We start from the raw sequence: 13,953 nt of genomic DNA on the forward strand, positions 1-13,953 counted from the left end.
CCTGTACCTTTCCAAAAGTCTTTAAATCTTGACTGCTTTCCTCGTGAATATAGATGCTCCCACACTTATTCCTTTTTCAGCTATTTTGTTTTTTTAGGGAGGCGACCGACAGCTGAGGGCATTGGCGCTATTAGAGAAGGATGGGAAAGGAAGGGTGGAGAGAAATCTTGCGCCGGCATTAGCCTCTAGTGGAAAGGCGCAAAGGGGTCCGCAGTTTATCGTCCCATCCGACGGGCGTCGTACTCACTCGAAGTGCCCACCACAAAGCACCTCAAGTAGGGATCGAGATACCTCTGAAAAATATTTGTTGGCTCCAGGACTTGAACCCGGACCCACTCGGTGGGAAGCCTATACGTTAGCCACCGCACCGTCCCGATCTGCCCACTAATTCCTCCTGCATACTCGTGGCGATAACTCATTTCTCTTAACCTCAAGTTCCTCATGCAATTCTTGCCCCGACTCCGTCATTCCTCTCCACTGGCGCCGCCACTCCACCCCGTATAGCGTTAGCTGCCTTGGGCCATGGACGCGTGAACTCAAGACGACAAGAGGAGGGAAGCGGCCATGCTGACGCTGTCCACCTGCATGCATGGGGAAGGAGGGGGGCTCGGGGCTAGTGCGCCCGCACCTGACGTGAAGAGACTGATGGAGCGAGCGCTCCCACGCCAACGCTCGACCACCTCCTCCCTCCGTGGAGCACGCCACTGCACAAGCAATAATAAACCAGACTCACCCGAGTAGGCGCAATACTCTTTAGTCTCGCGCACGCCGGTACCAAAGGAAAGAAGGAAGGAAGGGATAAAGGGTAAATGGGATGGGAGGGGAGAGCTTCCGTTATCCCACGATGGATGCGACCTTGAGCCGAATGGAAGTGACACACGCAACCAACCAGTCAACCGGGTACACACGCACGCACACTCTCACGCACACAAAACTTGCGCGCGCGGAACACAATGGGAGAAGAGTGGTGGTTCGGACGATGATGCCACCCCACCGAAGTCTCCCCCTAACATCTCACCAAGGAAGAACCCCTTTTATTCTTTTAAATCCCCGTTCTCGGAAAAAAGGATCTGAATCAAAAAGATCGTGCCTGCAGATCGACACACGTAATTAGATGCACTGATTCGATATCCGACAAGTACGAGAGAGGCGTTACTTCGCATTAGTTAGGATACACATAGAATACGCGACATTTATAGGAGATCCGTACGTGAAAAGGTTAATTTTTAATTAAACATAAAAAGTTCAGATAAAATCCTCCAGGACTGTTAACCATTGCTATGAGAAACTAGGATGCGTCACGGATATGCCGGAGGAATTGGGATGAGGGCCTCTTGATTCTCGAAGATAGAAAAAAAGATTTAGACTTTTAGAAAGATGCAGGACACACGGAATTATTGTCGCACCAAATTATGTTGGTTTATTCGACCACCGGGATAAAATAAGAGAGAGAGAGGGACACCGTCACTGACAGATTCAAGTACTCGTTCCGCCCGCGCATGATACGTAATCAAAAGAAAATCGAACCAGAGCGCAAAAAAATATTAAATTTGAGACTAAAATTTAATGATTATGTCAAACACAACAATAATTACGTGGTGTATATCGGAATGTATGTGCGCACGCTCACGACAGTTTTTGTAAATTAGCTTATGCATATTCAAATTCATGCGTGAACTGCTGCGTTTACATTCCTACACGTTTGAAATGTTCAGCGACACCCACTGCCATTCACCATTACGGTGGTTTTCGATGAAATGAGTAGATGTAGAAGATATTATCGAAACAACTATTCCTCGAATTAAATACGAGCATGAAAAACGCCATTTATGTTTCCTATGAACCTTAGGTTGCATTTACAGAGAAGCCAAGTTGTATAGCACTTAAAGGTGGCTCTTGGAGGAGGCGAGCAACTATCGAGGTCACTTTCTCCATTCGAGATATATGCAGGTGATTTGGTACAGGTAGGCTATTGAGGGAATCGGGCTAGGGTGGAGGGTAGGCCCAGGGTATCAGCATTTGCCTATATTATTAAAAAAGGCGCCCAGGGGTCTATAATTTTAACATTGCATCCAACAGAGGGCGCACTGCGCTTGATACCCTCTCCACAAAGAGGGATCGGGATAGCACTGAAAAACACTTTTAAGTCCGGAACAGGATTGCAACCCGAGCTCTCGGGATGGGTAGAAGACTATATTTCAATAACTTTAACAACACTTGGTTGTAACTCATTGGGTTATCAAAATACACTTCCATACTCGATCCTTGAAACTGACGTCGACTGGGTGTGGTTGCCACACTCGGTTACTTGACTAAAGCCCGACTTAGAAGGATCCGGGTTCGAATCCCAGTCAAAGCGAATGATTTTTAAACTATGATATTGTGCAAATGTTAATGCACATAACGCGGATGATTCCGTCAAAAGTTACTGTCGCGGCATCTCCCGCAGTTTCTTGGACTTTGTAAAATCAAATAAATTATTATCATTTTTTGGTAGTCTACAGTTTAAAGTTGGATTCCGGCGGACACATCCTTAAAACCCCTCATTCCTGAACCCCTTCAAACATGAAAAGACCTGAGATATCACAGGGCAATGAACCCTTCTTCAATTCTGTACACTTCATACTCGTACATCACTAACTTCAGTCAGACACATGTATCCTATTTCCACCATTTCCTAGCTTGCCTAACATTATCCTCTCTATCACAGTCACCCCCTGCCTTTCCTACACAAAATTCTCGCCTCTATCGCAGTCTTCGACATTAAGCCATCTGCCAAAACGATGTGCATCAACCTTTCCTGCCACCTTTTGATTTCTTTCAACGATTCTTTCTCCTCCCAAATGATGCTTTTTCTGCAAATGGTATACATTTCGGTGCGCATACAATACGGTTTTTCTAAATTGATTATTGAATCGAAATCATTGATCACATCATATCAACGCATCATCAATCAACGCATATCGCCAATCCCTAGTCCACTATAAGGGTGTCTCTCCCTTGTATCCCACTCTATTTGCTTTTTCGACCTGTCACTTAGCGAAAACCTTGTCGGGAAGAGAAGTGGATTCTTTCGCGTTTGTGTGTGTGTAAGTAAATATGTGTGTGTGTGTGTGTATATATATATATATATATATATATATGTGTGTGTGTGTGTGTGTGTGTGTATATATATATATATATATATATATATATATATATATATATATATATATATAATATGCACAAGCGAAGTCCTACGTCGAGTTCCGCGGAAGAGAGGCGAAATGGGAAAACTTCATCTCAGATTGGACCGCTCCTATTTTTAGCTCTCGCCCCGCCAGAAGGGACGTGCGACGTTCGGGTAACATCGCGACGGCGTCGACGCGTCGAAATTGTAACCCGAGTGGACGACGTCGCATTACATCGGGGCCCTGCAAAATTCTGAAGGCGAACCTCGAAAGGAAAGAGAACGTGTACCACCACCACAACGGCTAGGAAACTCCGGATGAGATAGTGCGAACAAATGTTGACACACGTCAAAGAGAAAAAAAAAGTTAAATGTGAAGATGTTAGTGAACTGGAGAACTGGGTGGAAACGTCCGATCAACCCTAAGGTTGATGAACACGGATGAATCAATCAAACGACGACGGGCACGCGTGTTTCGTCACACCCTTCTTCCGCGCTCGGTATCAATATGCCTGATATTCAAGGGAAACATAACCTCTCCGAGATCAATATCATAATCAAGATTTGATCAGTAGCATCGATGTTAACGCAATATATACTTGTTTTCCTTTGATTGAATCCTTCTTTGCCATGGCTATCCTGATTCTAATTTCTACACCAATCTTCCAAATTTTTCAGGATTCATACTTCCCAGGTGAATGGCAAGTACTTTTCAATTTGCTCAATCCTTGCTTCATTTGTTGTTACTTTCATACACTCTCTACCATCCACTCTCATCACTTTTGCCATTCTAATATTAATTTTCATGTTCTATCAAATGAAAAGGTTGCTACGCAACTAGCAAAAGGAATCCCAGAGGAGAGAAGTAAACTGAATAGGTGACATAACAAGAGAAGTCATTAAAAAAAGAACAATTGAGGCAACAGTGGAAGGGGAAAAGAGAAGAATAAGAACGAGACTTAACATGTAGGACGATATCAAGGATGAAAAGAGTTATAACGAAACAAAATATCAGGCGAAGGACAGATGAAAGCGAAAATGGAGCGTGGGACCCTGCCATGAGGCAGGAACCAGATGATGATGAGATTTGTTTTATTTGGTTAAAAAAATATATTTTCGCTGAACCATATCATTACATGAGAAAATGTTTTATTTTTATTTTTGTGTGTTGATTAAAAAAATAAATCGACTTCGAGAATCAGAAAAAAAACTTTCATAAATGGATGAATTCGGCTTAAATATACGTATAAAGAAAAAAATGCATTTACGTCACAATAGGCATGCGTATGGATATGGAAATACGATACCATGCGAGGATGGCGTATCGAAGCCATTTAAGTTCAGGATGGCAGAGACCAACCTGTTACATCAACGCGAACGAGGGCTCGCGTGCCTTCTACGCTTTTTATTATCCCTCCGGCACAAAAACGTAGAGGCCAGACGGCTGAACATTCGAGAGAATTGGATCGTCGGCGATGGTCCCTTTGCATAATACGCACCAGACACAAAAGAGAGCTCTTCACATTTTCCATGTTGCTCTTTATCCTACTTCGTATTACCTTCGCCATATTTGTTCCAAAAATAAACTAGCAAATGGATAACATGCCTGGAGTAGGAAAGGAGTAGGTAAGTATTTTCTAACTACAAAGTTGCAACATTATCAAAGATGACATCAAAATGCAGCAATTGGTTCTCACGTGCATCAAGTTCAATACTTTAATCTTTAACGTATCCTGCACGGAAAATATCAATTCGTGACTTTTAATTAACTCCGAGTGAAAAATAGCACATGAATTTCTCTTATCATTTCCAGAGTAAATTTTAGCAGTAATATGCGTCGCAAATATAAAAAAAAGTTACCTTGATACTGAAAGTTTCGGGATACGAGATGGGATTCGAAACCGCGACCTCTTTGGCTAGGCCGGAGATTTCTCACATGATCACCCACTCTCTTTCCGCTGCAGACAAGGCTAAGGGGCTTGGGCGTGCTTCCGTTGTCCCACGGTGGGGGAACCTTGAAGCATCACATTAGGAGAAAAAAAATTAGTACATAAAAACCTTGGTTCTTTTCACAACATTGAATATCATAATATTTGAATTCGTCTATCTATGTTAGCCAATTATACGGAACCAATTTTTTAGCATTTTTTCAAGCATTTCTTACCCCATACCCATTTGGGACCATAATTAAAGTTAGTATGTAAAACGACTATCACACGATCAAAACGGATGATAATCAACAAGAATTATTTCCTGAGTGGAATAAATCCATGATTCCAACAAGAGATTCACAGATTGGGGCGGTGAAAACATGCCTGCGTAAAAGAAAAACAAACAAAGCTCAAATAAATCTTTCTTCGCTATCTATTTCTCTTCTGAGTCCCTGAAAGCACAAAATGTGCGCACTGTTAAATATATGCCAGACAAAACCGCGCAGTCATAAATCATAGCCAAATATTTTTCATCGCCATTTTGTGGTAGTCCAACAGGTAGAAGGCTGGTATTGATCGAAGGGCCCAGGTTTGATTCCAGTTGACGCCTCCACTTCGTCCAAACTGTGGGACCTTTCGGGTACTAGTCCTTCCTGATGAACCACAATCGGCACAGGGAAAGGAATTGGCCCCCTAACCAACCCTGATGTGTAACTTTCACACGCTCAGGACCAGGTGAGCCCTTTCCGCACCTATCAAAACAACCTTCGGCTTAACAACTGTGGATAATTTTTGGTTTTTACTAAATATTATCTCCGGTTATAAAAGTCTCCCACAAGGGACTAGGGAGATTGCTCCAAATTTCAACTAGATTCTCTCCAAAACCCAAATGAATGGTACTCTGTTCATCTCTCGGTGATAAATCTGAAGCAACTGCTCACCTATGCACATATGAAGGGTCGTTGGTTGTGTGTAATGAGACTGAAAATAGCCCGGCAAACATTCACTTCCACACCAACCTTTTCCTATGATGGCTGTTCACGTATCTGAAAAATTCTTTCATTAAAGTTTCTCAGCCGTCGATAACACCAATTATAACGGTTTATATTTTGCCTACACCTGGTAACATTGGTTTATCACGCCTGACATTCAACATTAAAATTATACGTTACTTTCACATTAGCTACTGATAGAGAAGGAAGTTTATTTGCAACTGATTTCACGCATCTCGGTTTGTTAGTTTATAATACTTACTCGAGCATGCAAAACATACTGTTTACATATTAGGCCACTTTAAAAGGAAAGCTGCTTTCTGAGCGCCTTTTTTCCGACACTGGGAATTATTTTGATAGTCCGAGGGAAAAATTATATTTTTAAGCATGTCTTACTGCAATTACTCTCCATCACCTAATTGTCATTGCCCATCCTACCATAGTACGATGGGGATAATAGCATTTTCTTAATGCCATTACAAAATACCCCAGATTCCAATTTACATATTTGTGTGTGTTTGTGAATGTGATTTAAGGAGTACAGTTTCGTGTTCTTGTCAGAAAACTTCATTAAACTATTAATTCAAGCATATATAAGGATACATTCAGAATGGCATAGAGCAATAACGAATTAACCAATAGCTAACTACCTCATAACCTACGTCTATTCTCAGCTGGGACGCGTGGGACGAGTGCCCTTACGAGTACATTCCGAATGACGCACAGAATTGGGGCCCGTCGCGCTGAATGGCCAGGGAGCCTTGAAGAGGAGAATTTTGACCGCGACGGACAGAAATGGAATCGATGACCCTAAAACAACAACAGAAATGGCATCCCCCGACGGCACTTGATAGGGTATCAACGAAGGAGCAGCAGTCGTTGAGGCTTCGCCCAGCGTCGACTGGCCGGGCGAAGAAGAGAGGTCGCGACAAGGAGAGAGGCACGCAGACAAAGCTGCGCATTCCCGGGATTAAACGTCAGTGTGAGATGAGGAGGAAAAGGACGTCGATTGAATGCCCGGTGAAGTGGATTAAATCCCTCCCCCTTTTATCCGCCAGGATGGATCGAGAACCAGACAATTAAAACTGATGCGTGCGAGCTCAAGAACTGAAAGAAGATTGGCGGCCACCGAGAGAGAGAAAAAGAAAGATCTTCCGAGGGGGAGAAAATAAAACACACAAAGATCATTGACTTGTCGGGATTAGACAGATGACGATTAACACACGCCAGGCCTGTACATTTATCATTATGACCAGGTCAATATGGATCTCTGAGGTAACCCGCAAGTCATCGCTGGGATGTGTGGCAGGATTAATTCCAGAAGCAGTACGGAACATCAAAAAGTAAATATTACTCAAACAATGATGGCTGAATGAGAAGTTAAATTATTCGAACGATGAGAATAATTTTCACAAACCGCGCACGACGATACCTAGGCTTTATCTACGTTTGAAATACTTCTGTACACAGACGCCGCGAGACAAGATACTGTGGGAAATGCTACATTGCGTTCAAATGACAGATAAAATAATGGCTACCAGCTAGGGTAATTGGAGCAAAAAATAAGTTTCCTGACAGCCATCCCAGGGATTGCTATGATTCCTTACCGTTCGTGAGAAAAATGACATTGAAAAATTTTCCTTTTCACTGTTGCTATCTTATTTGTCCTTACTTGTGCTTAAGATCCTGCACTATGGCACACACAGTAATTTATACTCACAGTACATATATTGTAGTATACTAATGCGCAATACGAAAAGCTTTAGATAATGACTCGGTTATGTTCTTCATAGTTAATACTGATGGAAAATATTATTTGACATTTCTCGAATATAGTTAACATCGATATTCTCGATTTGAACGATATCGATACATTGTCACTATAGTTAGGGAACCCGACATTTTTGATCTGCCTCTAAAATTCTTTAGAACGATATTTTTTTCATACATCGACTGACGACATTCGTAAATGAACATCCCACGGCCCTCGCCGGGAGCATCACGTAATGGTGAATCGATATGGACTCTTCGCGTGACGTAATACGGAGCAGTCTTGAGGTCGATCCAATCGGGGATGGCGGAGGGGGGGGGGGTTGGGTTGAGCGACAACGACGGCCGAGGTCGTCTCCGGGGTCAACCCCCCCCCCCCGTCTCTCTCTCTCTCTCTCGCATTGGTCTCGATTGATGGATGGATTGCGAGAGGGAGGCGGTGGGGGGGGGGCACTCCTTGCGCGGTCTTGAAATGTGGGGGCGGGGAGGTTGTTGATGGAGTGAAAGAGGGAGGAGGGAGGGGGAGATAGATCCCAAGCGGGTCGAAAGGGAAGGGGAGCCCGTCACTCGTCGGATGAAAACGAGGAAGAAAAAAGTAAACAACGCGGCCCGCGTCGAAAGTTCGAGGGATGACGACAGTTATCCCTCCCCCCCTCTCCGGGGCGAAAGGGCGAAAAAGGAGAGGCGGAGAGAGAGAGAGGGTTTCGAAAGCTACCGATGTCGTCGAGTCCACCGCGATTCGAGTCGGGACGAAGAGCCGCGGGGATGGGGTCGGTGCGGTGATGTGTGTATTGACCGCCCATACCGATGGCCCAGGTTTCGATTCCGGCGGTGGCAGCAGTTTACGGTGGTATCTCGATCTCTACTTGGCCGCTAAGCGGAGAGCACTTTCAACAGAGCATGCAATTCGTCGGATGGGCATTTACTTTTGCCACTACCAGTAGTCTTTCGTCAACAATGTGCCAATGTCGAATACCTGGGTTTTTGTCCAATTTCCCTTCAAAACCCTGGATGCCCCACCTTTACCAAATTGCCAACATCCATCCCTAATTGCGCAATTGACCTCAGCTGTCGGGTCGTCTCTTCCAACTACTGCTACTATGACGAGCCAGTCGAAAAGGCAGTGAACGGGCAAAACGGAGTAAAAATCTCGAGGATGATGAATGCTCAAAAAATGTACACATGAAATTCATTAGGAATACAGAATCAAACCAGGTTAAATTTTTTCGCCATTTTTTTCATAAAATTCGCGCTAATTGACTCGGCGAGAAGGTATTTGAAAAAGTGTTCCACGAAAGTTAACGAACTGCTTTAGGCTATACATTGTGAAAATGTTATACATGCTTAGATGAACAAACAATGGCAATTATTTTTGCAAGCAATCTGTAATACCGAACGTAGTTTCAAATGAGCGTTGAATCATATTTTGAACCATGGTCGTTATTAAGGATGAAGTCAGAATATTAATAATACCACAGGAACGTAAGTACGAGAAGGACTCGTATATGTGCTCAAGTAAAATAGGCTAACATCGTGTAAGCCGTAATTACCCTGTCCCTATTAATAGGTAACGTCAATCCTCCCCATGATTACCATATACAATTGAAATTCGCTATTTTTACAAGATGGAAATTTTTTCAAGCACTCTCCGAAAGGAAGATTTTAAAGAACTCATCGGAATGGCAAACTCGGAGACCGACCCCGGGGGACAAAAGACCTACCTATCTGTGCTAATACACTCCCGTGAGGCCTCGAGAAGACAACTTACTAGAAGAACTTGATAATTTGCGAATTAGACTCGAGCCCACGAATCAGTCATGTCCTCCTACACATTAAGTTAACTTAGGAGGACTTAAGTGAACTGCCGTAAAAAAGACAAAATATATGACTGAGAAAAAATATAATTACGCCAGCATTTCTTCATTTAAAACGTTGAGGATTTCTTTCATCATATTTTTTCTTCATCAAAAGGAGAGGCCGGATGCTAAGCGAGTCTCTTCAAGTTCAAACAGTGCGGAGCGGGACAATACATATTTTACTTGATCTCATTTCGAAGAGCAATTACTTTTTTATGCACAGATATGACATCTAAATACATTGCGGAGGGTGATCTTTTCGGAATTATATGCCCTCAAGGTATTCTTTTCACATACTCATCCCGAAATCCAAATCTGACGCGATACGCTGGATTTCCATGGATCGGAGTAGAATGCAATTGAATGATACATATATTTGCCTCACACGAGAAAGAACAGATTTACGTTTTAATCCACTTCATTACACATTAAACCACTCATAAAATGTTTCAAAAGAGAAAATACGAAAGATATGCCACAATCCCAGGACGACCGACAAAAATACGCCTCAACTCGAACGCTGCGACGGGGTTCAGCAGCGATATGATGAAATGAAACCTTCCAAGAGACAAGTGAATCTAAACTACGGATTGATATGATTAGAGCTGCAAAAATGAGGTGGGTGGCTCATCCGCCAGTTGAGTTTTGCAGACAACCCTCCTGCACTGGGGATAGGATGTTGCACCAATTGGGGAGTTGAGTTCGTCGCGTCTACCAGGTTACAACTCCGATTTAAAGGGCGCCGGACGAAAGCACACTCCCCGCCTCCGAAACCCTTTTAACGGTCGACGTGATCGTCCACGAAGTCACCCTATTTTATTCCGCTTCGCCCTCTCCTTCAACTCCTACTACCCTTACGCCCTTTGCTTCCCTCGTAAAATAAAAAGCACCGCCTGAGTCGCGCGGGAGATGGGAGAGTGGGGGAGAGAGAGGTCGCGAATCTCCGGTGCACGTAACGGTTATCCGGTCAGTATCACGTGACGACTGGTTTGAAATGAGGTTTGGGGTGAGAGTGAGCTGGGTGGTGGTGATGGCTGAAGACGGCAGGTGTAGGGGGAGTCGGGGGCAGGTTAATAAATGTGGGGAGGGCGAGTGAAACGCCGGTCTAAAAACATTTTGTAATCGACAAATCCGGTCAAGAAGGGAATACGGAGGGCTGCGAAACATCGGATTTTTAATTCCGTGACTAGGCATAAGTGCAATGACAACTACTCCTCGATACGTCGATGCCAACGATATTAAAGGCCATCTCAATGTCGGCGTTGCAAATTTCGAGGTCGAAATCAATGATGGTATTAATCTCCGTAGCGTCGACAGTGTCAAATCTCACTCTTTGTCAGTGCGTTTAATGGGCCCATCGTGGCAATTAAAGCGATAACACTGTAGGTACCGCGTGTCATTCCCGTAAACATTTACTTCACTACTCCACAACCATTACAGAAGAATTTAACTCCGAAATCTTTCGATTTTTGTATGTTTCGGAACACATCCAGAAATAATTCCGACAGGGTGAAATCGGACGGGGAGAGTCACTCTTTTAATTCTATTACATACACGTTCCATATTTTTTGAAGATTTCCTTTACAATGGTGGCGGACATTAGAAACCGTTATTTACCCACGATGATACCCTCGATCTTTAGGCGAAATGAATAAATCATGTGGCAAGTCTCCAAAACAATACATCTCCAAAACATACGGAACCGGTTCTTTCTTGCATTAATAAAATGTCTTGTAACAGAATATGTCGAGGTTCACACTGATTATCAATTTTATTCTATTCTCGAAATCAATATTGACGTCGACATCGTCCGCGATTAAATGTCTCCTTGCATATCAATGTCGAAATCGACATCTATTTCGACAGCGACTTCAACGCCGATATTGACTTCAACGTCGATGCCGATTCTATGCCGACTGAAGTCAGTGTTGACAGTTCGACATAAAATTTAATATCGACAATCACTCGACGCATTGAAGTGTCGGAGAGCTTGCTGTGGGAGTGAGCTCAATGGCTTACCCGCCACCGCTTCTCCCCGTGCCGCTCGAATATAATTTCCTTCGCAGCATCCCTAAACGTGACCTCCCTCGCCGCAAGGGCATTTTCGTTCGGTGAAGAGGGTTCAATCAAAGCCAATGGAAATGAGAGAACTACACAAGGTAAAATAATAATTATCCTTGACCGACATTCGAACCCAGAACCCTCGACTTCCGTCAATATCCTTCATACGTCAAACGATCTCGCTTCTTTAAAACAATTAGAAATTCACAATAAAGCGACCAATCTAACTGGCTAGAGCACTCGGCTGGAAATCGAAGGATTCCGGTTCGAATCCCGATCATTCACTCAAATTCTTGCATTTGTCCCTGTTAGTGACTCTGCTAAAGCTACTGTTGCGACATTTCCAGCAGTTTCTTTGAATTACGTACATCCATTGAGGTTCCGACCCCTGTGGAAATTTGATTTCAGTTTACGTTGGAAAACTAAAATTAATGAGCGAACAGAAGTTAATTACTCAGTTTGCAAAAAACTGCCTGTGGTACGGCGAACTGCGAGTCAGAAGACTCAACTTGCCGACCATTTAGGATCTTTAGGAAAACATCCAGATCACAGAGTGCACAAGAATTGTAATAACTTCCCTTAAATCTACATCAATACCCTTAAATCTACATCAATACCCTGCGAGCCACCAAAAAGGTGTGTGGCAGGGGGTGCAGCACCAGGGTTAGGGTTTTTCAAATGGATGGGGAAAGGCGGGGGGAACCTGCAAAAAAAAATATATATAATATATATATATATATATATATATATATATATATATATATATATATATATATATATATATATATATATGTGGGTCGCGGTAGTCCAGTGGGTAGAGCGTTGGACTGCTGACTGGAGGGTCTCGAGTTCGATTCCCGGGCAAGGCATTTTGGGCACTCTCCCCCCCGCCCCTATCCGCACCATGCAACCGCCCACGCTGCAAATGCTGTCATCTTTTAAGACCCTCCCCCTCACTCAGTACCAACTCCCAACCACTCGCCACCTGTACCTCAAAAAATATTATATATCACCTCTCCTGTAACTTCTGCCCTGCCTTCTACGTGGGCGAATGCACGAACGCACTTTCCCTCCGCATGAATAACCACCGATATTCCACCAAATCTCCCACCTTTCTTAATTATCCCATCCCTACTCACACCGCTTCCCACAATCAATCTTTTGACGACTACTTCTCCGTTTCGGTGATTGAAATCCTTCCCAAATCTGCGAGTATAATAGAGGTGAGAACCCGCGAGATGGCGCATATCTGGGTGGCCCAATCATTCAAACCGCCCGGGCTGAACCAAGCCCACTGAATGCATCATATGGCTGCCTACATATCCCCCCCACCCCCTTGTTAATTTCCTATTGGTCCCTTTACCTCTCCTTCCCCCACCTCTCTCCCGCACATCCTCTCCGCTCTTCCCCGAGAACGCCATTCTGAAGACGACAGCCGTGCTGTCGAAACGTCAAATTACCAATTGTGAGGGTCCTTTCTTTGTGTCTCTATATTCTAAAAATCTATATCTGTGTTTATATATATATATATATATATATATATATATATATATATATATTCGTATAACCATGCGCAGTCCCTAACTTGTAGGTTAATACTTATTGTGTCGAGCTGAATCCCGGGTGATTTCGATTACAATCTGGTCTCTTAAATGTGTCATTTCAGACGCCACCGGGTAAAATACGAAGTGAACTCCGAACATTCAGTCAATTGATGAACAATCATCAATTCAATTGATGAATCTTGTTCTCTCCGCCGCAACTTTATGGAACTTAAATAACATATTGAAATGAAATAATTAACTTTGTAATTACACACACTTTATTTAGAACACGACCTAGGTTTCGACGTTGGACGTCATCATCAAATTCCATCGACTACATTAGTTATCACCTCCTCTCGGTGGGTGTGAAAGGCCAAATTTGATAACATACATACCAGTTGTGGGCAGGGAAAGAAATCAAGGAAATATGAACTCGGTAAGAATCTGGTAAACATGCTAAAAAGAAAAAGAATGGGCGAGGAATGCCTATCCTTACCATCTACGCAACCCGCGACGCATTAAAGAGTTTGTGAGGATAACTCCAGAGAAGAGCGTCCAATGATTCCGAGAAGCCTGTAGTCAACGGGGCGCGATGAAGTGGGTGGAAGTGAAAACGCTCGTGTTATGTAG

The 13,953-nt window shown here is 43.4% G+C and overlaps 1 protein-coding gene across 6 annotated transcripts in view; it reads right to left on the reverse strand.

Moving 5' to 3' along the window:
• The window catches only part of RalGPS (Ral GEF with PH domain and SH3 binding motif), a 351,325-nt gene that overhangs the window by 92,923 nt on the left and 244,449 nt on the right, over positions 1-13,953 (reverse strand). For 5 of the 6 annotated variants that reach the window (XM_071590907.1, XM_071590908.1, XM_071590903.1 and 2 more), the window contains one exon: positions 5,030-5,183. The exons of the other annotated variant lie outside the window; for it this stretch is intronic. The gene's annotated coding sequence lies outside the window, so the exon portion shown is untranslated. The remainder of the gene's footprint in view (positions 1-5,029; positions 5,184-13,953) is intronic. 6 annotated transcript variants of the gene reach the window in all.

This window comes from Hetaerina americana, unplaced genomic scaffold (assembly GCF_022747635.1).
Source record: "Hetaerina americana unplaced genomic scaffold, ioHetAmer1.1.p SCAF_4, whole genome shotgun sequence".
NCBI lineage: Eukaryota > Metazoa > Arthropoda > Insecta > Odonata > Calopterygidae > Hetaerina > Hetaerina americana.